The following is a 26422-nucleotide window of genomic DNA, read 5'->3' as shown; positions in this document are numbered from 1 at the left end:
TATCAACAGATCTGAGAGATCCCCTCATTCTTGACTCACTTATCTACTTATTATTTCTCCAGACTTCTCTAGCTTTTTCTCTGTTTTCAACTGAAGAGCTCAGAAGTGTTTTTTTCTTCTCTATATACACTTTCCCACAGGCCTGGGTGCAAACATGTCTCATTTGATGTGTGTTCTTCAAAGCAGCCACACTAGAGCTTGGAAGAAGGCAGAGGATCAGTAGTGTTTGTAGATAATTAGAATACTCACGAACACTTCAAAGTAATTTTTAATAAGCATATTGAGTTTTACTTCATAGTTTTAATATTTTAGAAATTTTAGCCTGGGTCAAGAAATACTATATATTACTTAGAAAACAAAAATGGTTTTAATGCCAGGAAAGAAAACCAAAAAAACTTCAGAGGCATTCTGTAACTTCAAATATATAAAGCAATTTTTAAGAAAAGGATTACAACAATGAATTATTTGGTATTGTGGTAACATAGAAGAATTCAAATAGTATTGACTTGTAAGTCAAATAATAATGAGGTTTAAAAAAAGAGCTTAAAATTGTGTTGCTTTCAGTATTACAGATGCAAGTTTGAAGAGGGATAGGATCAGAACATATGGATATAGAACGAGACCTTGATTTATCTGATAGTTTATCAAAATGTTAAGATTTTGCTTTCCCACTGTAAAAAGGCACTTTATAATGAGAGCAGTATTTAGGAAGAAGACCTTGCATTCATTTGTACCCCTGTCTGTCTTCCTTGATGAAAAAACAGATGCTAAGAGTTCATGGTTAAGGAATATATCCATGCACTGAATATGTGTAGTGCCAATAAAATAATATACTAAAGCCCATAAGAAGGTCTTTTGAAACACGCTTGTAACAGCACTCATGGCAAAAAAGATGAAGTATTTGCCTCAATATTAAGATAAAACTTTTAGTGCAGTTAGTTTCTAAGGAATCAGGAGCAACTTGAGCAAAAAATTGTATTTCTTGCTCCAATTCCTGAACAAATGACATTGCAAATTGGCTTATTTTATTTAAATCGATGTCAGATATTGCTGAAAGACAAGAGAACTCAGTCATGGGAAACAGCTCCTTAGTACAGAGTAGGGCAGTCAGAAGACTTCTCATAACTGCTGGCTGAAGGTGTAGGTAGCAAATTCTCCATCCAGGGAACACAAAAAGGCTCCAAAATTATGCTCTTCTATATGTCACACACCGCTAGGTGATTTGTGTAATTTCTGCATAGGGCACTGTCAATGCTCTTATATTTGGCCACATTACCTGACATTGTACCCCTTAGCATCTAGGACAGTGGTGTCAGTAAAAAACCAACCAATTATCAAAGCATAAAAATAGGTCTATATACATGTTATATTTTTGATAACTTATGATAGACAAAAGTAATTTTTATTGTAAAGAGCTTTGTAAAATATTTTAAAACTTAATTAAGTCCTGAAACTACATACGTATCCTTCTGAAACACATTTCTTTAGGAAAAAGTTGGAAATACTTCTCTGCCACAATGGCCAGATCTTCAGTAACAAAGAGAATTATTTTAAAATCAAAGAATTTTCAGGGTTAGAAGGAATTACTTTATAATTAAGGAGATACACTCAGTATTTATTCTTTAGTAAGAAAAAATAATTCATTAAATAAAAAAAATGGTAGATAGAATTATTCTAAATTCATTAAGACGTTTGTGTAACAGAAATTAAATTGTGTGTGATTAATATAAAAATTTTGAGAGGTGAAGAACACAAACTAAGCAGGAGAATAAAATGAGTTATGCTGAAGGGAGAAGTACTTGGCAAAAATAATTCCGAATTAGATTCCTAATTAATTAAAAACTAAAATTACTTCTTAAATAACTAAAAATGTGATAAAGCCAATTGCTTTAGTGCAAAGAAATCATTTTTAGAAATGAATTCAACATTTTCAAAAATTTGTCACAAGATCACTATTAGGTGTAAAGTTAAAAGCATTCACTGCTGTCCCAGGGAGACGGTGCCAGTCAACCATATAAGAACAAGAACATCAGATAAGAGTTGAGCAAGTCTGAGGGCAGGAGCCACAGGAAGAACTCAGTAGTACAAAAATGTAAAATGTCATGCATTTAGTGTCTATTAGTAAGCATTTCTCCTCCCCCCAAAGTTCACCTTCTGGAAGAGGAGCAGGAAGAATGTCTACCATCTGTTATGTTGTAAGATACTGAAAAGAACTTTACTGCTTTTAAGATGTGTTCCTGTGCTTGTGACTAGGAGCCAGGTACTGCATTCACTGCAGTTTCTCTCCCTGTGCTTCCCATTAGCCCGTGCAAAAAAACTGGCACAGCAGAAGGGAAAAGGGACAGAGGACAAGATGGGAGGAGTGTTTTGAAATTAGCATCTTTATGTTAGCATAACACAAGGAATAAATGGAGCACAGCATGTCTGAGCCCAGCAGACTCTTGGGCAGGATGTGTGCTCATACCAATGGCATCCCACCCAGTTCTGGCTGTGACTCCATCTTGGCTGTAGCAAAGGAGCCTCACAGCCTTTCATGCACAGGCAGAGGAAGCAGGCACTGCATTCACTGGCTGGCATGCCCACTTTGTCTCTGCTGCTAAACAAAAGCTCTCTGTAGAAGGTCACTGTATAATGAGCTGCAGTTCAGTCATAAGTATATTTTTAATGTTTCCATCCCAGTGCAGAACAAAAAGGAGTGTCCCAGTTCAGGTCAACACTTCACAATATCGTTTGTGGAGAAAAATAATTTTTGTCATCAGGTGCCTCAGCATTGTTGTTTCATGGGAAGCAGGCTTCCTGATACATTTTACACTCTCTGTGATGTCAAATGCTAGTCATTGGACTCTGTAATCTTTATTGGTGATACCTGCTTTGACTGGGTTGCATTTCTCAACACTCAGTATTATGGGAATGCATCCTGTTTTTCTGTCCTTCTAAAGTACACCATCTTGGTTTTCAAAGATTTGCTTTTCTGAGGTGCTTGCATGTGTGTAAATCTGAGGTGAAAACAGCAACAAAACACATGCTGGGAGAGGACCAAGAAGGTTGATTTGCTGTTCCATAGTAAGGACAAATTGTCAGATTGGTCTACATATTTCCACTCTCCAGAATGCCACATTAACTTACAGGTCTACAAGCTCATAGCATAGTGCACTTTCAGTGATAAATTCAATATAGGTTTTACACCCTAAGTTTGAAACAGGCTCAAAATACTGTATTTCTTCCAGTTTCTTGATTTGAACCAATGCAGGCTGCCTTTTAGAGGGGTAATGCAATATACTCAGTACAATTAAACATAAGGTACTGAATATCTTAAGAAGACAAAATTAGATTTGCTTTCACAAGCACCACCAAAAAAACCCAGACACACGCTGAAGATTGCAGAAAACTTACTACTAATCATCTGTTTAAATCTGTCAACTACTATAAGGGAACTTTTCAGCTGGAGATGTCTACATCCAGCTCAATGCAAAGCAAAATTAAAACTTGGACATAAAATTGTGTCACTTTTTTCAATATTTTTTCAGCACAATGAGATTTAAGGAAGTTTGCTGCATTAAAAATCTTAACTCAAAATATTTGGCATTCTCCTCTCCTTGAAAACTCCTACCTCTTAGGCATATCTCAATTATGTGTTTGTTCTCCTGTGTTCTTGTGTCTGTACACAGATTGCTAATCATGTTTACAGGTAGGTAAACAGAGATGAGTGATTGCAATAAGTACTCTAAGACTCTAGTGGTATCTTTTCTTTTTGCCTTCTGAAAGCACTTACTGAATGTTTTATATGATGCTGGTCTGAGCTTGCAGTAGGAGTGAAAAATATTTTCAGGTGCAACATTCCCAGTATCAGATATGTCTTTGCAACTACATTGCTAAAAAAAAGGCACTTGGAAAATATACCCTTTTGGGTTCCTAAGTAAGGAAACATACAGACAGATTTTCTTGGCAAATCCTAACACTAACATAACAGCACATTAAAAAGGTACTTTATAGAAATATATGGTCAGCTTACTGTGCAAAATACTTAGTTTTAGAAACACCGGTCCCTTTCATCATGAGTCTCATGCTTACTCTGGTCTGAATGTTGTGCATGCTTTCACTGACTCTCTTGTACTTCCAAAACACGTCTGCATCTTCCCATGGCTTTGATGATCCAACCCCTTTTTCCACCTATGATGGGAAATTCCTGGTGCTGGATGACTAGTTTCTTTGGAATTAATTAGATTTTTCTTCTTTTAAACACAGGCCTGCACTTGTAGTGAACTGTTTAGATCTAGGCATAATCATAGAGTTTCAAACCTCTCACAAGGGGCTCCTCCAAAAATGTGTCACAAAATAATGCAGAGCATGAAATATTCCTGATGTAAACAACTCACTAAAGTCTAGCCCTGCACCTTCCTCACAAACCAATGACTTGTAGGTGTTCCCTACCTCCACTTCTTCGGAACTGGTGATTTCTTGCTTGGCATCTCTTCATCTAATTATGCAATAGTTTATCAACTAACTGGCATCATGTCAAATTAAAAAAAAAAAAAAAAAAAAGGCATGAAAAAGACTGCAACCTGGCTCTACTACAGCTGTGCTTGTACTAAAAATCGGAGGTGGGGAGTTGAGGGAAACGGGTGTCTTTTCTTGCCTTCCTTCCTCTGTCTGATCAAAGCAGGGAGGCTTTTGACTTCTGTTTCCAATTGAAATTTTGTTTTGTTTCACTATTGTTAAAAACAAAAAGATTGTGGGAGGGAAAGAGCTTTTAAAAGAATGTGGGTGTGGCTTTTGCTTCTCTGGTGACACAGCATAGAGGACTGTACTTTGAACTTGCTTTTTCTGGGGGGCAATGGGGAGCCTGGATGTCTCCTGCAGTATAAAAGATTCTCTTTATAATTTCAACAGCAAAGACGAGGTCAAATTTAAGGACTGCAGAAATTTATCAGGATGATTCATCACTATATACTGCAGAATTTAACAAGCATGTTATATTTAGAGGTGAGTTCCCTGATTCCACACTTTTGCAAAGTAAAATCCATTAAGCATATCTTTTCCATTTATGACTCTATGTCCCTTTACTATCCTTGCCAAAGAAATCACAAGAGCCTTTACATTTAAGCATAATTTAAAAAAAGAAAAATGTCAAGGAGAACTTCAGTTTATTCAGCCAAAAGCATCTACTTACAAGGGGCTCATGAACTTCAGTCTTTTCATCTGGTGAATTAAAAAATCTTCATGGACAAAGATGTAGAATTCAACCTCTCACTTCAGGACACAGTAATACCACAGTAGTAGAAGTCTTACACCCTTTCTGTTTCTTTTAAGCATTGCTTGTTTCATAACAGAGGTCGTCAGAATCTTTAAATGGAATAGAGAAAACAGAATAAATGTAGCTAAAAAGCCCTAAACATCCATATTTCTTTCATGCATAATGCCGGAGTGTGAATAGTTCACATTAATGTCTATCTAATAGCCAGTTTTTGACAGTTATGTTTATTATTCAACTTCGTCCAAAGTTTATTTTCAAGAGATTTTTCATTTTACAAACCCATCTGAACCAGCAAGAAATACTGATACACATAGCTGAGCATTCGAAGCAAAATAAAAAAATTACTGTAGTGCCAAAGCAAATAAACAAATGCAATACCAAAAGCTTTGGTTTTGTTCTGCTAAATCATAACCTTATTTTGAAAGTTGGTATGTGTTTTGTAATTTTTTTGTTTTCTTGTTATGACAAAGAAAAGCATTCATTGGAGATTTAATCCATTTTAATATGCCCCTGGGAGATTTTTTGGAAGCTGATAGTAAGAAAATAGCCTCTGCTTTTTTTCATAATTTAAAATTTTCTTTTAATCCTACACATTTTGTTGTGTTTAAATTTTTAGGCTTCCATTTGGAAGAAAGGGATGACTCAAAAATGTACATGGCTTGTAACACAGATGTTACTATTTAAATTTTTTTTCCTTTGGAAAAAAAGATTGATCAAAACTCTACTTTCAGCTGTAAAATAGATTAAAAAAACAACCCAATAGTGAAATGAGTGGATTAGCAGACTAAGCTTTACCTATGTGAGTTTGTGTTTTGTAACAAGTAATATACATTTGAAGTACTAACATAAAATCAGCTTTATCTAGATATAATCACTATGTCTTAACATACAGCTAACAAGGAGTTACAAATAGAAGCGCCTCAATCTTCAAATAATTTCTTAGTTTTCCTCTGACTTTAATCCTAATTTTGTATCAAATTCTTATTTTATACTTCTTCTATTGAGAGGGATCATTCAGCTGAAAATATTAGAAATGCTTTTCATGTATTTACAAATTCACCTAGGCTGCCCTTCACTACACAAGATAATGTTTTCCTTGCTATAAAAAGTCTTTCTCCTAAAAGCCATCATATATCGAATACTATTCCAGTTTTTTGACTACCGATACATTTCTGCCTAATACTGTGTAAAGTTAGTAACAAGGCACCAGCCTCTGAACTGGGAGCTTAGCATACAAAATTGCTTGCTATATTATGTTGTATTTTTTAGAATCACCAAACCACAGAATATTTTAGTTTGGAAGGGACCTTCAAATACCATCAAGTTTCAACTGCTCTGCCATGGTCACCCCCCACTAGACCAGGTTGCTCAAAGCCCCATGCAGCCTGGCCTTCAACACTTCCAGGGAGGGGGCATTCACATCTTCTTTGAACAACCTGTTCCAGTGTCTCACCACTCCTAAACTAAAGAATTTCTTCATTACAGTTAATCTATGTCTGCCCTCTTTCAGTTTAAAACCATTACCCCTTGTCTGTCACTACAGAGCGTGGTAAAACTCTCCATCTTTTTTCTAAAGACTGATTAATGTATTGAAGGGTTACTGTAAGGTCTCGCTGGAGCTTGCCCTTCTCCAGGCCAACAACTGTCTCAGCCTGTCTTCATAGGAAAGGTGTTCTAGCCCTCTGATCATTTTCATGGTGCTCCCTGAGTGGTGGACCCACTCTTGACAGGTCCATGTCTTTCTTGTGCTGGTGATCCCTAAACTGGAGACCCCAGTGTTGGCTGCAGTACTCCAGGTGAGGTTTCCCCAGTACAGAGCAGAGGAGACAGACTGGCTGGCCACACTCCTTTTGATACAGCCCAGGATGTATAGTTGTTTTTTTCTGCGTCACAACCACACATTACCAGCTCATATGTAATTTTTCATCCCTAAGTCCTTCTCCACAGAGCTGCTCTCAATCCATTCATCTCCCAGTCTATATTGGTAATAGAGGCTGTCCCACACAGATGCAGGAAATTACTCTTGGCCTTGTTGAACTTCATGAAGTTCATATTGTCACACCCATCAAGGTCCCTCTGGGTGGCTCCTTTTCCCTCAAGCGTATCAACTGCAGCATTCAGATGGGTGTCACATGCAAACTCACTGAGGGTGCACCAGATTCCACTGCCTATGTCATTACTAAAGATACTGAGAAGGATGCTGGGCACAATGCAGACCTGTCAGGGACACCACTTTTTACTGATCTCCATTTAGACACTGATTCATTGACTGCAACTCTTTGGATGCTGGCTAGCCAATTCTCTACCTACCAAATAGTCCATCCACAAAACCCATGTTTCTCCAATAGTGACAAGAATGTTGTGTGGGACAGTGTCAAAGACCTTACAAAAGTCAAGATACTTTACATGAGTTGCTCTTCCCTTGTCCCCCAACACAATTATCGCATCTTAGAAGGTCACAAGATCAGATATGGTTTTCCCTTTGTGATGCCATTTTATCTGTCCCTCAGCTCCTCCTCCCTGTTATTCATATGTGTTGACATATGGATGCAATATAGACTACAACTACCTGAAAGCAGGTTGTAAGGGGGTGAGTCCTGGCCCCTTCTCTCATGTAAATAATGACAAGACTAGTGAAAATGAGGTTTAGACTAGATTTGAGGAAGAATTTCTTTACTGAGTGCTCAGGCCTTGGAACAGACTGCCCAGGGAAGTGGTGGAGTCACCAGCCCTGGAAGTATTTAAAAAATGTGTAGATGAAGAACTTCAGGACATATTGTAGTGGGTGACACAGATATTGGTAAGTATATCATTTATTCAGAGGGGGGATGTTGACAGTTGGATGTGGTGATCTTAAGAGGCCTTCTCCAACTGTGACAATTCTGTGATTCTGTGACACAGCTTCCAGGATCATCTGATCCATTATCTTACCAGGTACAGAGGGAAGGATGACTGGTTGATAGTTCCCAGTTTCTTACACATTTTAAAAATGGGCATGATATTTCCCTTTTTCCAGTTACTGGGGAGTAGGCCTAACTGCCACGACTTTTTACTTTGTGCAGGCTATAAATGTGGTGTGATTGATAAGATACTCTGCCATGTACACCTTCCACAGAATCCTAAGGAAATCTTCTACTCCAAAGAAAAACAGAAATAAAAACCTGAGTCAGTAAGGAGTAAAATTTATTCTCAGTCTCCATTCAGAGTACCTATTCCTTTATTTCTGCACAAAATATTGTATTTTCTTATTTAGATAATTTTCTGTCTATTACTGTGATAGATGTTTATTTTTTACCTTGACAAAAAAACCCTACTATTTTCACAACTAGATGGAGAATCAGTTCATCTTGTAGCTTTACATTTGTAATTGTCATCCTTGTTCCCCTATAGCTTTACTTATTTAAAAAACAAAATCTACTTGGCAGGATAATTTTTTCTTTAAAACAGACTACTATTACTATAAAAAAAAGGAACTTGTTTATCAAATTGTCCTGCAGAAATTCAGGAAATGCATAATCCATATCATATGTTCCTAAAATCAGTAAGCTTGAAATACCTTTGGGAGCAAAAAGATGAAGAATAACTGCATCATAAAGTTATGGGATTAGAAAATGGAACAAGTTCAAAAACTAATGACATGACTGAATGTCTTAACTCCACACAGTAGACTTGTGAACAGTCTTATCTACACCAGTACAACTGTAGATTTCTAAGTATATTGCAGGTAATGGAAAAGGTTCTGTATTTTGAGCTAGCTATATCTTTTTAAGTCACAGAACCAGCCAGTTTGGAAAGGACCTCTGAGATCATCCAGTCCAACCCTTCATCCACTGCCACTGTGGTTACCAGACCGTGGCACTGAGTGCCACATCAGTCTCTTCATAAAAACCTCCAGGGAAAGAGAATCCACCACCTCCCTGGGCAGCCCATTCCAATGTCTGATCACCCTCTCTGTAAAGAATTTTTTCCTACTATCCAGCCTAAACCTCCCCTGCTTAAGACCATGCCATCTTATCTTACTGAAAGCTACTTGGAAGAAGAGACCAACCCCTACCTGGCTTCTGCCTCCTTTCAGAGAGCTGTAGAGAGTGATGAGGTCTCCCCTGAGCCTCCTCTTCTCCAGACTGAACACCCCCAGCTCCTTCAGCCCTTCCTCACAGGACTTGTGCTGGATCCCTTCACAGCCTCCTTGCTCTTCTCTGGACCTGCTCCAGCACCTCAATCTCCTTCCTGAACTGAGGGGCCCAGAACTGGACACAGTACTCAAGCTGTGGCCTCACCAGCTCTGAGTACAGGGGCAGAATCCCTTCCCTGGACCTGCTGGCCACACTGTTCCTGATACAGGCCAGGATGCCACTGGCCTTCTTGGCTACCTGGGCACACTGCTGGCTCATGTTCAGCTTCCTGTCAATCCAGACTCCCAGGTCCCTTTCTGCCTGGCTGCTCTCAGCCACTCTGTGCCCAGCCTGGAGCTCCCCATGGGGTTGTTGTGGCCAAAGTGCAGGACCCGGCACTTGGCCGTGTTGAACCTCATCCCATTGGAATCAGCCCAACTCTCCAGTCTGCCCAGGGCCCTCTGCAGAGCCCTCCTGCCTTCCAGCTGATCCACACTCCCCCCCAACTTGGTGTCATCTGTGAATTTGCTAGTGGTGGACTCAATCCCCTCATCTAAATCATCAGTGAAGATATTAAACAGAACCCGGCCCAGCATTGATCCCTGGGGGACACCATTGGTGAGCAGCCACCAATTGGATCAGCACCGTTCAGCACCACTTTCTGGGGGCCTCCAGCAGTTCCTAACCCAGCACAGGGTGCTCCTGTCTGAGCCCTGGCCTGACAGCTTTTCCAGGAGAATGCTATGGGAGAGGGTGTCAAAGGCTTTGCTGAAGTCCAGGCAGAGTCCATCCACAGCCTTCCCCTCAGCCACCAGGCAGGTCACCCGATCATAAAAGGAGATCAGGTTGGTCAGACAGGACCTGCCCTTCCTAACCCCATGCTGGCTGGGTCTGATCCCCTGTCCATCCTGTAGGTGCTGTGTGATTGCCCCCAGGATGTTCTGATCCATAACCCTGCCAGGCACTGAGGTTGGGCTGACAGGCCTGGAGTTCCCTGTGTCCTCCTTTCATCCCTTTTTGTGGATTGCTGTGCCATTCCCCAACTTCCAATCATCTGGGACCTCCCCAGTGAGCCAGGACTGTTGGTAAATGATGGAGAGCATCCTGGTGAGCTCTTCCATCAACTCCCTCGTCACCCTGGGGTGGGTCCTGTCTGGTCCCATAGATTTGTGAGGATCCAAGTGGCTCAGCAGGTCACAAACTGTTCCCTCCAGGATTACAGGGGAGCTTCTCAGGTCCCTATTTCTCTCTACAAGCCCTAGAAGCAGCTGTCCTCAGGACAAGCTGTCTTACTGTTGAAAACTGAGGTAAAGAAGGTGGTAAATAACACAGCCTTTTCCTCATCTTTGGTAACTGTGTTTCCCCCCATGTCCAACAAAGAATGGAGGTTTTCTCTGCCCCTTCTTTTGCCCTTGATGTATCTGTAGAAAACCTTTTTGTTAACCTTAAGAGAAGTAGCAAGACTGAGTTCAAATCGTGCCTTCATCTCTCTAATTTCCTTTCTGCATGACCTAATTATATTCCTAAACTGTTCCTTAGTAGTCAGCCCTTTTTTCCCATAGTCTTTAAGCTCTCTTTTTGACCCAAATTTCCTTCAATATCTTCCTGTTCATCTTGGTCGCTTTTCCCTCCAGCTTGCCTTTCAGCACACAGGGACAGACTGCTTCTGTGCATTAAGGACTTGCTCCCTGAAGTGCACCCATCCCTCGTGGACCCCTTTGTTTTCCAGGGCTGTTTCCCAGGGTTCACTCTTAATCAGTCTTCTGAAAAGCCCAAAATCTACCCTCCAGAGTCCAGCATAGAGGTTTTATTGTTGGCCCTCCTAGCATCCCTGAGTTCTGAAAACTCTACTATTTCATGGTCACTGTGCCCCAGATGGCCTCTGACCACTACATCTCCCACCAGCCCCTCTCTTTCTGTGAACAGAAGGTCTAGTGGGGACCCATCCCTGGTCGGCTCATTTACCAGCTGAAATAGGAAATTATCCTCTATATGCTCCAGGAATCTCCTAGACTGCCTCTTCTCTGCTGTGTGGAGTTCCCAGCAGACATCCGGCAGGTTAAAATCACCCACGTGAACAAGGGCTGCTGATTTTGAGACATCTGCCAGCTGCTTGTAGAAGAATTCTTCACTCTCATCATCCTGGTTGGGTGGTCTATTACAGATTCCCAGCAGGATGTCAGCCTTATTGACCTTCCCCCCTGATTTTGACCCACAGGCACTCAACCTTATTGTTACTGACCTATTGTTAGAGACTCTCTAACAAATAGAGCCACTCCTACACCTCTCCTACCTTGTCTGTCCCTTCTGAAGAGCTTGTAGCCATCCATGGCAGCACTCCAGTCATGCGAGTCATTCATTTAAATGAATATCATAATTTAGTCCTGGTGAAGATGACCATAGTAATCCAAACAGGAGGTGTTAGGATGAGGAGTTCCAATTGGAAAAATATAATAATGATCCAACAAAAAGGTTAAGGAGATCTCAATCACTGGGTCCATGCCAGGGAGCTTTGAGACACAGATGTTTCAATTTAGCTAATGAAAGTAGTATGACATACTTCCTCCCACATAATAGGATTAGATATTTATTTAAGAACACTAAATATCATAAATTATCAGAAGATGTTCTCTTTATATACAGAAAATCCACATGCAGGTCAGAGCTACAGCAGGGTGAGAACTTATGCCATCATGTTATGCCATGACTGTTAGTGAGAATTTTTTCAGGGTGCTAGAGAGACACCTTGACATTGCCAAGTACACTGCATGAGAAATTTATCATCGTAAGTGTTGAAGACTGATCAACAGCTCACCACAACTGTGATGAAAGCTTGGATTTTGTTTTCCTGAAAAGAACTTCCTGTGATATCACAAAATTCTCATTTGAGTAAAAAGGCAAAACTTCCAGACCTGAAACAAGAAAGACCTGAAACTCTGGTTTTAAATTGGATTAGAAAGAGGGAAGAAACTAGTTCATAATAATCATTTGGAATCACTCAAATTAATGTAGCAGATACATGACACAAAAGCGTTCTGGAAAGAACATACTGATAAATCACCAAAGTGTCAACAGAATAAGGAAAAAAATGGAGCACAATATTTATTAGTAAAGGGATTTCTGATGGTTAGTTCTAGCCTGGTGGTCTAAATCTGAATTTAAAAAAACCCAAAACCACTAAAAGTAATGCATTTACCACAGAAAAGTCAGAAAGGAAAAAGCTCATAGCACTGGCAGCATAATGTTTTGCAGACATTGGAGAAAAATGCAAAGGTAAACACAGGACCTCAATTCTTTGTGCTTATTTGATGCAAGACTTGGGGTGGTAGATGTTGCAAGCTAAAAAGTCAGGTGTTGTCAGGGCCTTGTTCTTGGCTGTAGATAAAATATCTCTTCTTCTGTCCCCCAGTGCTTCCACAAGGCATATGCAGTCAAAAAATTGCCACTATACAGCATTGCTTTTAAGAATAGAAAAAACCCCAATGGCTTATCTAGATGAAATAATTCTACAATACTCTCATAGTTGCATTTTAATAGCATGAGCAACACTGCAGCGTTTGGGGTAAATTTCTGTTATATGTATGCAAAAGCTTAAGGATTAAAAAGCACATGTGGAAGGAGTATGGGGAATAGTAGGACATACAGGGTCCATTTTAACTATTCCTGTACATGCACCATCAGCCATACAATTTTTTCTGCCATAAATTATTTGGGGTAAATATCCAATTTCCCCATGTGGGTAGCAGACTGTCTTGGTTAACATGGGACATGTAAAATTACATATTTCCATTAACAATGTGCAGCACAAATATAGAATATATCCTGAATTTTTTTGCAAGTAGTAGAATTTTAATATTGTCTCATATTTTCCTATTGTTGTCATGCATTTTTAAAAATATTTTATTACACAGATTTTTTTAAAGACATATTTTTACTTTCCCTGCTGTAAGTTGCTATCAAATGGGAAAAAGAATTCTCATTTCAGAAATTGTAGGCAAACAATAAGTAGACTATTTCAAACGTTCAAAATGATAATTTTCTTAGGTGTTATGTAGTACTGCCTACAGAAATCCCATTGATTATTATTGATACTTCATCCTTCTTGATACACAAGCAGGTATTATTTTTGTTCTGCGGTTGCAATGGGACAAAATAGTTCTACAGTCTTTATTATCAAAACTTACATTGCTGCTCTCGTATTATTTTGCTGAATACTTAAAAGAGCTTTGCATTTCATTCTGAGTTTCCTTAAGAAAATCAAGAACATGTCTTTTGGAGATTCTCATGATCATCTCACAAAAATTAGTGAATCTCCTTGAAAACATTATATTTTGTTGCAGGTTTTTTTTTTGTTTGTTTGTTTTTTTGTCGTATCTTGCTTTGTTTCGTTTAAAGAAAGAAAAACACTACTCATTTAGAATAATTGTTAAAATTTAATACCTGGATAAATATAAAATGTGAGTTCAAACAGAATGAACAATGTTCCTGGTAATTGAATTTAAGGGTAAAGGAATAAAACAGAGGATCTGAAAATGGTTGTTGGTCTAGCTCAGAGCAGGTAAATGAATTATTGAGAAAAAAATTCAGATAAGGGAGCTCTACTTCTGTGAAATTATACTTTGGATCCTTCTCTACTTTCATCCTGATATTCTACCCCGTTCCTGCAAAGTTTGTGTACTGTGAATTGTTACAGGTCTTAAACTTATTTGTCATATATGGCATTAGTTTAATTTGTTTTGGCAAAAGGTTTTGGGTGAGTCATGGGAGACTTCTTTTGGTCCATTTACTAGCAGATGTACCATTTCCTGTGCTAAAAGCAATGACAGCAAGGTCACATAGCTATAAAATTGTAAGAATTTGCTACTCGTAGTCAAACTGTCCTGGTTTGGGCCAGGATAGAACTAATTTTCTGAGTTGTAATTTTGCTTTCAGATAAGTCTTCTGTAAGTAGCTGCACTTGCTGAAATTAACAGCAAGTTTCTCAGACAGGGTTTGCTTCTGGCACTGATAACACTCAATGTTTATCGCTACTGATAGAGAATGTTATGCAGAACCAAGGCCACTGCTGAGTTCTGAGGAACAATTTTTGGTCCTGAAAGAGAAAAGGAGTAAAGAGATCACACCTGCAACCCTTTTTTAGGGAGGACCAGACAAGATAAATAACCAAAATTGACCAGAGTATTCCATCCCATACATGCCATAATTGGTATAAATTTGAGGGAGTATGAGGGTCAAAACCCTTCTTCTGCCCCCTTCCTTCAGCCTTTTGCCTTCACCTGTCCCTGTTTGCTTCAGCATCCTTGGAGGATTCTATCCATCCACCTGTCTGTGGTCTTCATGCATACCAGCCTGAATCTGTGTGTTCCTGCCTCTAGCTCCCTACTGCTGCCGACTTCAGGAGTCCAGCCTGGACTTTCCCAGGGCTGCCCTGCAGCCTCAGTGGTGACACAAGTGTTACTGGGGGGAAAGTGGGAGGAATGTGGTATCATTTTCCTGAATATTTGTATATATTTAGTAATTTTTCCTATTTATCATTACTGTTTCTTTAAAGCTGTGTAGTTTAGGTTCCAGCCCGTAAGTCTCTCTCCCTTATTCTTTCTCCTTTCTTTATCAGGGAGGGCAGGGGGATTAATAGAGAGCATCTGTCATTCAGTTAACTGCTGGCCCAGTGTTAAACTGTGACACAAACAAAACCAACTTTCATTAAAGAAGAAAAAGTAGGTAAGATGAAAACACACATTAGCAGAAATGTTAGGTCATGAAAGATGTGGTCTTCTGCTGTTTACCCAAGCTTCCGATGTTGAACCAGAATTCTGTGTTATACAAAATATTAACCTGGTGGCAACAATTACTTTGTGTGACAAAGAACACTACTGTGTTGCACAAGGCTTCTTCACATTATCTGCAGGGAATAAAATAAATATATATAAACTGCTATTACTTTATTAGCTCTAGTACAATTTGTTAGATGTTCTCTTGTTTTTGCTAATATGTTTCTCCAGGCTAAAGTCTTCCACTATATAAAGCAGTCTCTGTGGACTAATGCTAGAAGACCAGAAGATGCTCCATAATTTCTAAATCATGACTTACCCACTTACATATCCTTACTCTCCTTCACTTACTTTATGCTGCAGAGAAATCTCCAAAAGATATAATAATACATTAAAGTCTAGAGCCTAGTATATGGTCGTTTCTTTTAATGGTCTCCAGTATCTGCCCATTCTCATGCTTGGAAGCAGAGAGAAACACCTCTTTCAGAATAGGTGAGAAAAGGGAAACAGCACCCTACCTACATACTGTCTTCTTCCAGAGAGTGCAGTGTCTCACCCCTTGTTCTTCACCATAAGGGTGGTGAGACACTGGAACAGGTTTTCCAGAGGGGTGATGGAAGCCCCATCCCTGGAAGTTTTTAAGGCCAGGCTGGACAGGGCTTTGAGCAACCTGATCTAATTGGAGCTGTCTGTGCCCATGGCACGGGGGTTGGAACTAAATGATCTTAAAGGTCCCTTCCAAGTCTGAAAGTTCAGTTCAGTTCAATTCCATTGCATTGCACTGCATTGCATTCCATTGCATCCCATTGCGTTGCATTCTATTGCATTTCACTGCATTCCATTCCATTCCATTCCATTCCATTCCATTCCATTCCATTCCATTCCATTCCACTCCATTCCATTCTATTTTAAGGTGTGCTTCTTACCAGTTTTAAGTTCCAGCAATATCAAAACCTGTTCAGGATGACCAGCTAACTTTTGTGCCGACTGTAACATTAATTATAACACATGATGCTGAAAGACTGAATTACCACCCAATGTTTATCTTCTTTTTAGATGTCATTAGTCATGCATTTACAGTTTTCAGATATGTTTTTGGCTTTATTTCTCCTTTCAGCTTGACTTGCCTGCCATTTTTTGCACGTTAACTGAAACAAGTTGCAGTTCTCTCTCTGACAGAACATCATCTTACACGTTCTGAAAAGCACAGCATTGTTTCAGGCTGTCTTTGCTCTTGAAACATTAATTTTGCTGTGGAGAGGAAAGAGGGTTTTAGGCAATACACCTTGCCTGGAGCACTGGCCCATTATTAGGGATGAGGGTCAATTCTCTACTCCCCCACCTCAGAGAAACAGCACTACTGCTAATGAAACCTCTGTAATCTCTCTTGGATTTTGTGCAACAACATCATTTGAGAATGACAGAAGAAAGGTAATGGCAGTAAATTCAATACAGTAACAGTTCTCTGCAATGCAGATGAGAACAAAATTCACACTGGTTTCTTATGAAAAGTGGGAGGAGTTCTGACATGGGTAGGGGGACTGTGTTGACAGCCTATTACAGTATGAGGCAGTAGGAATAATACTGAGACACTAGACTTAATAATGATTAAACACACTAAAAAACCTGAAATCAGAGGACAAGTCACCATTCCTGGTCAATGCAGTGTGTAAATATTTTTATTGTATTTTCAGTTAATAATAAAGAATATTACTTCTGCAAAATTCTGAAAAGCAAGCTTTTTTTTCCTAGTGGATGATTTGTAATAGAGAGGAAAGAGGCTAGTGTGAATAGTCACAGGAACCAGTTTTACCCTTTTTGTTGGATGATCAAATAAGTATGCAATCTAGAATTTTTAAAGAATAAGGAATTTGAGAATATAGGTGCATATAGAGCATATATAAAACAGACATACAATACAGACAAGTGCTTCATGGCAGATTTCTGTATGCAGGGATTTGGTTGTCTTCATGTAGTGAAAATAAAAACTAAATCATCATCCTAATAATTCCTCTCATTGAAGGTCACTCATACACAGCTGGGATAGGTATGCAGAGCACTCTGAAATGATGCTGAAGAAGACTACAAATATTTTTACTGCACCTGTATTCTTGGCAGCTCACTGTAATTCTTTTTCCTTCCTGATCTTTCAACTTATACATCTGGACTCCACAGCAACTATCCTATAAGATCATATAAAACTCTATCCCTTCTTGGATACTCCAAGTCCAAAATAAGTACAGAACCCCAAAGTTTTTCACCCCTTTTGGGCCCAGACTTTCATCAGACTCCTCATTACCACTGGACTCTACAAATTCTTCTATCCTTCCCAGGTTCAGGCAAGCTTAAGTTGGTTTTTGGCAGCTGTGTAATCATCTTCTATCAAGCTCCATCTTTCCACAGGGACCAATCTTCTGTAGGTTCTGGGACTTAGCCACTGCTTTAGCCACAGTAGCAGATAAAAAAGCCTTCCTTCTTCCCATTCTTAAAGCAAGAAAAAAAAAAAAACAAACCAAAAAAAACAAAACAAAAAACCACAACACCAAAAAAAAAAAAAAAAAAAAAAAACCAAACAAAACCAAACAAACCATAAAAGCCAACTACCTCCTAACAAACAATGTGAGGCTTCTCCCTTTGAATCCTCCAAGACACTTAATAATGCTCTCAGCCACTCCAGAGTTAATTAAGATCTCTTGAGGCTCACCATGTACATGACAGTGATAAATTCCACTAAATTCCCACTTTGGGATGCCTAATTCAAGAGAAATTAAGATGAGATGCCTTTTATCTGAAAGAAAACGATATTTCTAGCAGAGGTGAAAAAGAAAACTACATCATCATGCATGGTTCTGCACCACGGATTTTGATGCAAATAGTTTCAAGAAACATCTTAAAGTGTATAGATTGCATACGTAGATATATAGCTATGTAAATAGATGGGTAGATGGATAGATAGACAGACAGAAAGACATAGGTATAGGCATATAGATACCATATATACAATCCTACTAGGAGGATGTGCAAGAAGAGATGGAGGAATAAGCATTCCTAATACTTCACTGTACCAAGGAAATTACAAAGACATGTAGCAGTATTTAGACCAAACAGCTTTCATCCTGGTGCTAGCTGAGACAGAGAAGAAAGCTCTAACAGGTAAGATTATGGGTTCACAGGGTAGGTGTGCAAGGGCAACAATCTGTTAAGATTTTTCTGATGCTGTGATTTTTGCTTGCTGTTCCAATCCTACTGCAAAATGAATAAAAACATAAGAGCTGGGAAGCTCTTACTTTCCACCAAAACTACAGCAGCCTAAAACTTCATGTGTAACAACCCTGTACGTCACATCAAGATCACCTATTTGTTGACACCAGTGTGCTGATTTACCCTAACAGTTTAAGATTTACTGTCAGTGCTTAATTGTGTGAAATGGTGCTCCAGGCTGTCAGTACCTTTCATGTCTGACTTACTGTGCATGTTGCAAAAGAAAATATATCTCCATTGTATATACTTTTTTGATTGTGTATTTTGCTGCTTATTGAAAGAATTACTATATATTGGCTGTGCCAACACCATCATGGATCACAAGATTATATCACTGTTGATTCTTAAATGAAATTGAATGCCTCATATGCTTGTTTCTATTGGTAGAGAGCTCTGTAACGACAGATACAGTAGCAGGGAGTATTACCATTGTAAGAAGTTCTGAGAAGCCAGGGACATTACTGTGAAACATTTTTGCCTTGTACAGAAAACAAAGAAAAAAAATTTACACTGAATGAAATTGTTTTGGGTATTCTTTCCAAAAGAATGATTCTGTACAGATAAAGAAACCTCACCAATATTTGGAGTGCAATGCCCTATTACAACGTATATTTATAACATCCTACTAGTATATTGGAAATACTGTGTCATTGTAGACTCCGCTTCTCAAATTAGACTGTCACAGTACATTTGGGTTTTATTTTGTTTATTTTGTAAGAGCCTTTTGTAAGGCTGCTATGGCCTTTTGACCAAAATCCAGTCAAGACTATCTAATTAACTGATAATTGTTGAATATTTTGTTCAATTTAATTAGCTGGATACAATCTGGACTTCCTGACCTAAATACTTGGTTGCAGAAAGGAAGTTCTAAGCACTGAGGAGAAACATTTGTATGAAACATTTGCTTTCTTTGATCTGATGGTCATGCACTATACTGAATGGGTTTCTCAGGAGAAATTTCTGCTTGCTTCTGGTCTGTGTTCCCAGAACAGGTTCTGGAAACTGGTACATCAAAATAACTAAAGTTCATGCTCTCTTTTCCTTAGTTATCCATCCCTTCTGGGAGCAGATCTTGCCTTCAGCCTTTCTTGCTTTACATGCCTAACAATGCTATCTTTGCAGCCCAAATGTGATAGGATTATCCTGCAATTGGAGGTTCTCCCTGAAGTTCTCCCTGAAGAAGCAGGAAAGAACAGCAAATATCAGAAGAATACACTGAAATGGAAATTAGACCTATGCCAAAAGCAGAGATTTTATCCAGAGAAAGACAAAAAAGGAAAAAGTACTTGAGTTATGCAATTACTAGTATTTTTTTCTTCTGCTTGCTTCATGATTTAAAATATGGTTACTATGAAATCAAATTATCCTTTGATTTCTATATCAGACTAGAAGGAAATTAAAACTGGAGGGACATCTCATGTCTAAACCATTTCTATGTCTTCCATCATATGTACCCTCGATTCCAAATTAAGCTTTTGGGTTTTGCTCCCACTTTTCTCTTCCACCCATTTTCATGGTTTGTTTATCATTTAGTGTCTTTCACAAGACTAATATGGCACAGACACACTGGAGGATTTCTTTCAAGCCTTTTCTTCTTATCTTCCTGTACTTGGATGCTCTCCATGTTAACTCACCAAGGATAGGAAGTCTTTCTTCTTGAACCTAAGCATGTGCTTTAGCACTCTACCTTCCAAGTAGGAGCTGTTTATTAAGGAAAAGGAGCAGACATTTCAAACCAAAATTGAGAACTTGCTTGACAGTTCTCAAAGAACTGAAAAGAAAAGAGACATAAGATCAGATGGTGCACTCTAGCTAAATGGGGTGTTGCCATTTCCTCTCACTCGACACCTAGGTTGCCCTCCCAGATGTTAGTGTTAAATATCAAGCAAGTGTAGAGTGATTTCTTTTGGCTGCTGAGTTGGATTCTTCTGCAGGCTATGTGGAACAGGATACGAAAGATGAGTTATATGATGCAGAAATAATCTGTATAGTTTAAGTTTCTAATCTGAAAACAGATCTTTAACTGTAACATTTGAATGCACATCTTTATAAATGCAATAAAATCCCTTTATAAAAAGGATTGTAATAGTATGTATAAGGTTTGGGTTTAGGGCCTAATAAGGTTTCTAATGAAACACACCTAACGGAAATTAGTAGCAGTTTGCCCTAAGAATTCCAATAAACTTTAAAGAAGAATCCTCCTCTGATACTGAGGAAACCATGAAGAACTTGAACAATGCTGACACCAAATGTTTAATAATTATCAGATTTCCTCAGGCTGCTTTTTATTCTGTATTTTAAAAGCACTGAGCATTTTCATGCCCTCTGTATTAGGACCGGTATTCATAAACCTCAGGTGTTAGACCAAAGTAGTTCAGGAAACAAAATGCAGGCTGAGACACAAAAGACTACAGAGGCTAGAACTGCAAAAGATAATAGCCAGATTGTGGTTAATTGGATAAGTGACAATAGACAACATAGTAATTCTCTCTAGTTAAAGCACAAACAAGCACTTCAGCAAATTGCAGAGACCACAGATGTGCTAAGTCTTAGAGATGCCAGTAAGGGTGTCTCCTTGGGGCATGAATGTGGCACATCAGATCCTTCTCCCTCTTTTTCACAGCTACTTTAGTTTTGTGGCAGTCTGTTTTTACAGCACTCAACCTGCCAGTTGCTTTATAAACAGTGTAAACTTCGCAAGTAGTACCCATGAGAGAATCAAACCACAGTGTCAGTGTCCTGATGAAGCCTACAGCCCTTTTACCCAACATGAAAAGGAGTTCAAAGTAGACAGAAGTTTCATGCAACCTGTTCCTAATGTTTCAACTTTTCTGTTTAATATATACCCTTTGTATAGTCTGCCTCTAGTGTTGTCGGAAATTACAATACTTAATGTGTTTCCTACAGATATTCAGAAAAAAACTGTCCTACAGAAATTCAGAAATAAACTGTCCACTACACAGTCCAATGCCCACAGGGCTTACAGTCTCACCACTAAGCCTGATCCACTAGTTGTCACAAGATTAATGTTGCGTGGTCTTCCTACGGACTTGCAAGATAGAACTCCAAAAAAGACTACCTCAGGTATCAGCATTGTCTTCTTCATATTCAGGCACTACTGTAACACAGGAAAAAAAGGTATTACTAAAACAAAATACAAGGAACTGTATATCCAACATGTCAGTTGCATTGTAAACCTTTTTATTCTGAACAGCTTTCAGTTTGGTTGGGACATGCCACCAGTTTTTGAGCATTTATAGAGCAGTTTTGTTAATATATGTTAGAGATGGCTCATTGGTGTTGACAATAAGTGCAAACTTTAGTGTATGGAAAAAGGAAGGACTGCCTTAACTCATGATCTGGGCAGGCTGTGTTGATGGGCTGAGGCCAATTGTATGAGGTTTAACAGGGTCAAGTTCTGGGTCCCGCATTTCAGTCACAGCAGCCCCAGGCAATGCTACAGACTTGGGGAGGAGTGGCTGGAAAGCTGCTCAGGGGAAAAGGACTCGGGGGTTGTTAGTCAACACCCTGCTGAATATGAGCCAGCAATGTGCTCAGGTGGCCACAAAGGCCAACAGCATCCTGGCTTGTATCAGAAATAGTGTGTACATCAGAAGGGAAGTGGTTGTGCCCCTGTACTCATCAGTCTTGAGGCCTCACCTTGAGTACTGTGTTCAGGTTTGGGCCCCTCACTACCAGAAGGACATTGAGGTACTGGAGTGTGTCCAGAGAAGGGCAAGCAGGGTGATGAAGGGTCTGGAGAGCAAGCCCTATGAGGAATGGCTGAGGGATTTGGGATTGTTTACTTTGAAGATGAGGAGGCTTAGAGAAAACCTCATTGCTTTCTACAGCTACCTGAAAGGAGGTTGTGGGGAGGTGAGGGTTGGCCTCTTCTCCACAGTAACAAGCAATAGAATAAAAGGAAATGAACTGAAGTTGTGCCAGACAAGGTTTAGTCTGGATATTAGGAAAAAATTCTTCACTGAAAGGGTTGTCAGGCAGTGGAACAGGCTGCCAAGGGAAGTTGTTGAGTCACCATTCCTGGAGATATTTAAAAGACATGTAGATGTGGTGCTTAGGGACATGGTTTAGTAGTAGACTTGGCAGTGTACTATGTTAATGGTTGGACTTCATGATCTTAAAAGATCGTTTCCTACTGAAATGATTCTATGATATATGATATGGAATATATGAAACAGACTTTGTCTCCTCATCAGCTGAAATTTCCCCAAATTAGCATTATACAAAGCTGTAATTATCAAATTAATCTCTCAATAAGGGACCACTTGTGATTCAGAAATTCAGATATTTTGTGATTCATATCTTGACAGGTTTGTTTTCCACAGAAAATAATTTCCACATTTCAAAATATTTCTGAATGTTTTCTCTATTTATCTCCATAAGCACAAGACTAATCAGCCCATATGCCAAGATTCTTATGTGGTCCACTGAGAAGCATTTTTATACTTTTAGTCACAGAATCCACTTTTGAGACCTACCTTGCCAGACAAGGAGCATTTGCACTGTTTGCAGAGTGCCATATGAATAGAAGTAGACCTTATACAAATCATCTTCTGCACTAAGACAGAGGCATTTACCATAAAATGTAATGCAAGCATTGCAGCCAAACGTTGCCACCACTGTGGCATCTATAAATTCAGATAGAAGTGATTCTCCCTCGTATTCTTGAGGCCTCATGTCCATTTTCATGACCAGCAAGAAGGTATTCTCCATTCCTGAATCTCTCTCTTCAGCTGCTAGGTTTTAGGTAAAAATAGCAGTCCCCCAAAATCAACTCCTAGAGCCTCTTCCAGAGTATTTTTCCTTGTATTTTGCATTTGCTAAGCAATATAATCTCACAGAAGCCAACACTAATAAAAAGGAACATATCTTCATATGTTCAAACAGCTTTGATGAGTGGCACTGTATTATTACACTGCATTGCTTTGTCTCAAGGTTGAGGGGTACCTCATCTCTACTTAGTCTTGAGAATCCACTTGCACAAGTACTGCAGGTGTTGCTGATGTAGGACTGTCTTTGGCTAAGAAATTCCAGTGTATCAGCAAGCCAAAAGTGTGTGACAAGTTTTTGAACATCAAATGGATGACAAGAACAATTTGGAGACAAACACACTATACACACCACCTGCAACCCTTATTATCTTTTTTTTCACGTCAGTGAAATAACAGCAAAAAACAGTGCTGAAGCAAAATTCCAGAGAGTGTGTTTAAATTATAGTGTCCTTTGGGGACAGCAAATTTCTTCCCGTTCCAATTCATTTCTCAAGAGGGAAGTAAAAATGGTAACCCTGACATGCCACAGGGAGTGTGTCTGGCCTGTGCTTTCATAGCTCTAGGGCAATGTAGCAATGATGTAGCAATGGAAAGCACTGCAGGAAGCTGAAAAGGTACTTTGGATGGAGAAGACCACTACCAAAAAGCAAAGTCTACAAGACTGGACTGTGATTCATGGTGTTTATTCTTCTCAGGTTTTGTGGTAGGGAATACAACTGCAGAATCTTTCAACTAGTAGCTGTCAATTTTAAACACCCAATCTACAGATATTTCATAGAAGAGGAACTGTTCATTTTGCCTAGTTTTGAGGGAAGAACTATCTATCCTCAAAATCCACCACTGGAGCTAATTTAATTAGTCTAATTAAATAATTTGTACCATACATGAGCAAGGTGCACAGCTTCAGACACCTCATTGGGAGTTTCTGTCCATGGTGCCAGACCAGGAGCTTCCTTATGTACTGTCTGCTCAGTAAGTGGCACAACAGAAGATTTGAAAGCATGAATACATAAGGATAAAGTATAAGAGAAATGGGAAAACCACAATTTAAGTTGTCTCTTTAACCTTCTGGAGGTTCCCAAGAAAAATCAAATTGCACCCATTTGTCCTTTTTCTAAAACAAAGGCTCTAGAAAAATAGTCATGCAAGTCATCCTGTGGAGAAAGTGCCTTTGGTCCCAAAAGCCCATGATATAGGTAGATTTAAAAAAAAAAAAAAAAAAAAAAAAAAAAAATGCAAAACAGACAAAGGTATCTAATGAGAGTAGGGCGATAGAGCAATGACAGTGGGACTGTGTCACTTTTTTCTTCAAAAACATCCTTTGAGATTTGGTCCTTAACTATCACATTTAAGAATGGCATTGAAGGAAGCAATAAGCTAAATGCAGTAGTATTAAATGGGAAGAATGCAGCTCAGCAAACTCGAAAGCCACTGTTCTACATAAAACTTAAACTAGCAGAAGTTGTAGCTTTTAAACTAACCTTTTCTAGAAATACTCCCTCCAGTAAAACAGCAAAAAATTGGCAGCACAACACAAGGCATCTAAAAAAGAAGCCCTCTTGTGGAGATCATATAATGGTATGGATTGAGAGGGGCCTTATAGATTCTCTAGTTCCAACCCCCCTGCCAAGACCACTGACACTTCCCAGTAGACCAGGTTGCTGAGACTCTGATCCAACCTGGCCTTTAACACTTCCAGAGATGGGGAATCCACAACCTCCCTGGGTAACCTGTGCCACTGTCTCACCACCTTCAAATTAAATAATTTCCTTCCAATGTCTAACCTAAATTTAACCTTGTTCAGTTTAAAATCATTACCATTATGAGGCCCCATCCCATCTTTCTGTAGACCCCACTTGGGTACTAAGAGGTAGATAGAGGGTCTCCCCAGAGCCTTTGTTTCTCCAGGCTGAATAAACCCAAATCTCTCAGCCTATTTTCATAGGAGAGATGCTCCAGCCCTCTCTGATCATGTCCCTCCTCTAGGCTTGCTCCAGCAGCTCTGTGTCCTTCTTCTGCTGGGGCTCCAAAACTGGACACAGTAGTGCAGGTGGGGCCTCATGAGAGCAGAGGGGAGAATCATCTCCCTTGACCTGCTGGTCACAGAGCACATTGCCAGCTCATGTTGAGCTTCTCATCAACCAGCAACACCAAGTCCTTCTTCTCAGAGCAAATCCATACTCTGCCCAGCTTGTATTTGTGCTTGGGATTGCTCCAACCCAGATGCAGGACCTTGCACTTGGCCTTTTTGAACTTCATGTGCTTTGCATGCACCCATCTTTCAAGCCTGTCGAGGTCCCTCTGGATGGCATTCGTTCCCTCAAGTGTGTTGATCATGCTACATAATTTGGTGTCATCAGCAAACATTCTGAGGGTGCACTCAATCCCATTGTCCCTGTCTCCGACAAAGATGTTAAACAGCACTGGTCCCAAAACCAGTCCCTGAGGAACACCACTTGTCATTCATCTACATTCAGTCATTGAGCCATTGTCCACTACTCTGAGTGCAACCATCCAGCCAAATCCTTATGCACTGAATGGATATCCTTATCCACAAGACACCATCCCTTTATCTGTTGTGAAAGAAAACAGGCCCTTACAAACTGCATTATAGCTCCATCTGTAGGAAGCTTAGACATAAATAATTTTTGTATATCAGCAAATACACATATGAATGTGTCTTTCAGTTCTGTGATTTCTTCCACCTCTTTTTGAAAGTGTGCAGTCCCTAACTCTAGCTGCCCTCTTGTCCTAGGTATCTTTTCTGACGTCAGAAGAAAACAGGCAAAAGGGATGGCAAGCAAGAAATAAAAGTGGGGTCATAATCTAGGTCTTCATCCCAGCTAACTCTATTACTCAAAAGGCAGAAAACAGCTTTTTGTAATTTATAGGATTGTGATGTGACTTTTCAATGGTCAGTTCCTTGAAAAATGCCTTAAGCATTTTTCTTTGTCAGCTCCAAAGTTAAGGCAATGTTTCAAAGTGGCAGCCATTTATGACTGCTCAATTAGAATAAACACCTCTTTTCTTTTTCTCAAGGAAAAATAATAATTCTGTAGGAACTAAGCATACTGATAAGTCTTTTCATCCTGTCCAAATGTCTGGGCCCTCACTCATACCGTGAGGCCACAACTGTGATGGAACTGAAAGTAAATATGCAGCAATATCAATGAAATAGGTAGGTATTGGCATAATGGTCTAGGATATTCACATGGGACTGGATACTGA

The 26422-nt window shown here is 39.4% G+C and overlaps 1 long non-coding RNA gene across 2 annotated transcripts in view; it reads right to left on the bottom strand.

The window, feature by feature from the left end:
• The window catches only part of LOC139790314 (uncharacterized), a 64943-nt gene that overhangs the window by 27554 nt on the left and 10967 nt on the right, over nucleotides 1–26422 (bottom strand). The window contains exons 1-2 of one of the 2 annotated variants that reach the window (XR_011723455.1): nucleotides 21481–21644; nucleotides 20036–20172 (exon numbers count right to left, since the gene is read on the bottom strand). This is a non-coding gene — a long non-coding RNA (uncharacterized lncRNA). Of the gene's footprint in view, nucleotides 1–20035; nucleotides 20173–21480; nucleotides 21645–26422 lie in introns of those variants that run through there. The other variant, XR_011723456.1, reaches the window with a different exon arrangement.

This window comes from Heliangelus exortis, chromosome Z (assembly GCF_036169615.1).
Source record: "Heliangelus exortis chromosome Z, bHelExo1.hap1, whole genome shotgun sequence".
NCBI lineage: Eukaryota > Metazoa > Chordata > Aves > Apodiformes > Trochilidae > Heliangelus > Heliangelus exortis.
Note: the sequence above shows the minus strand (reverse complement) of the source record. Positions and strands in the feature narration are given on the sequence as shown.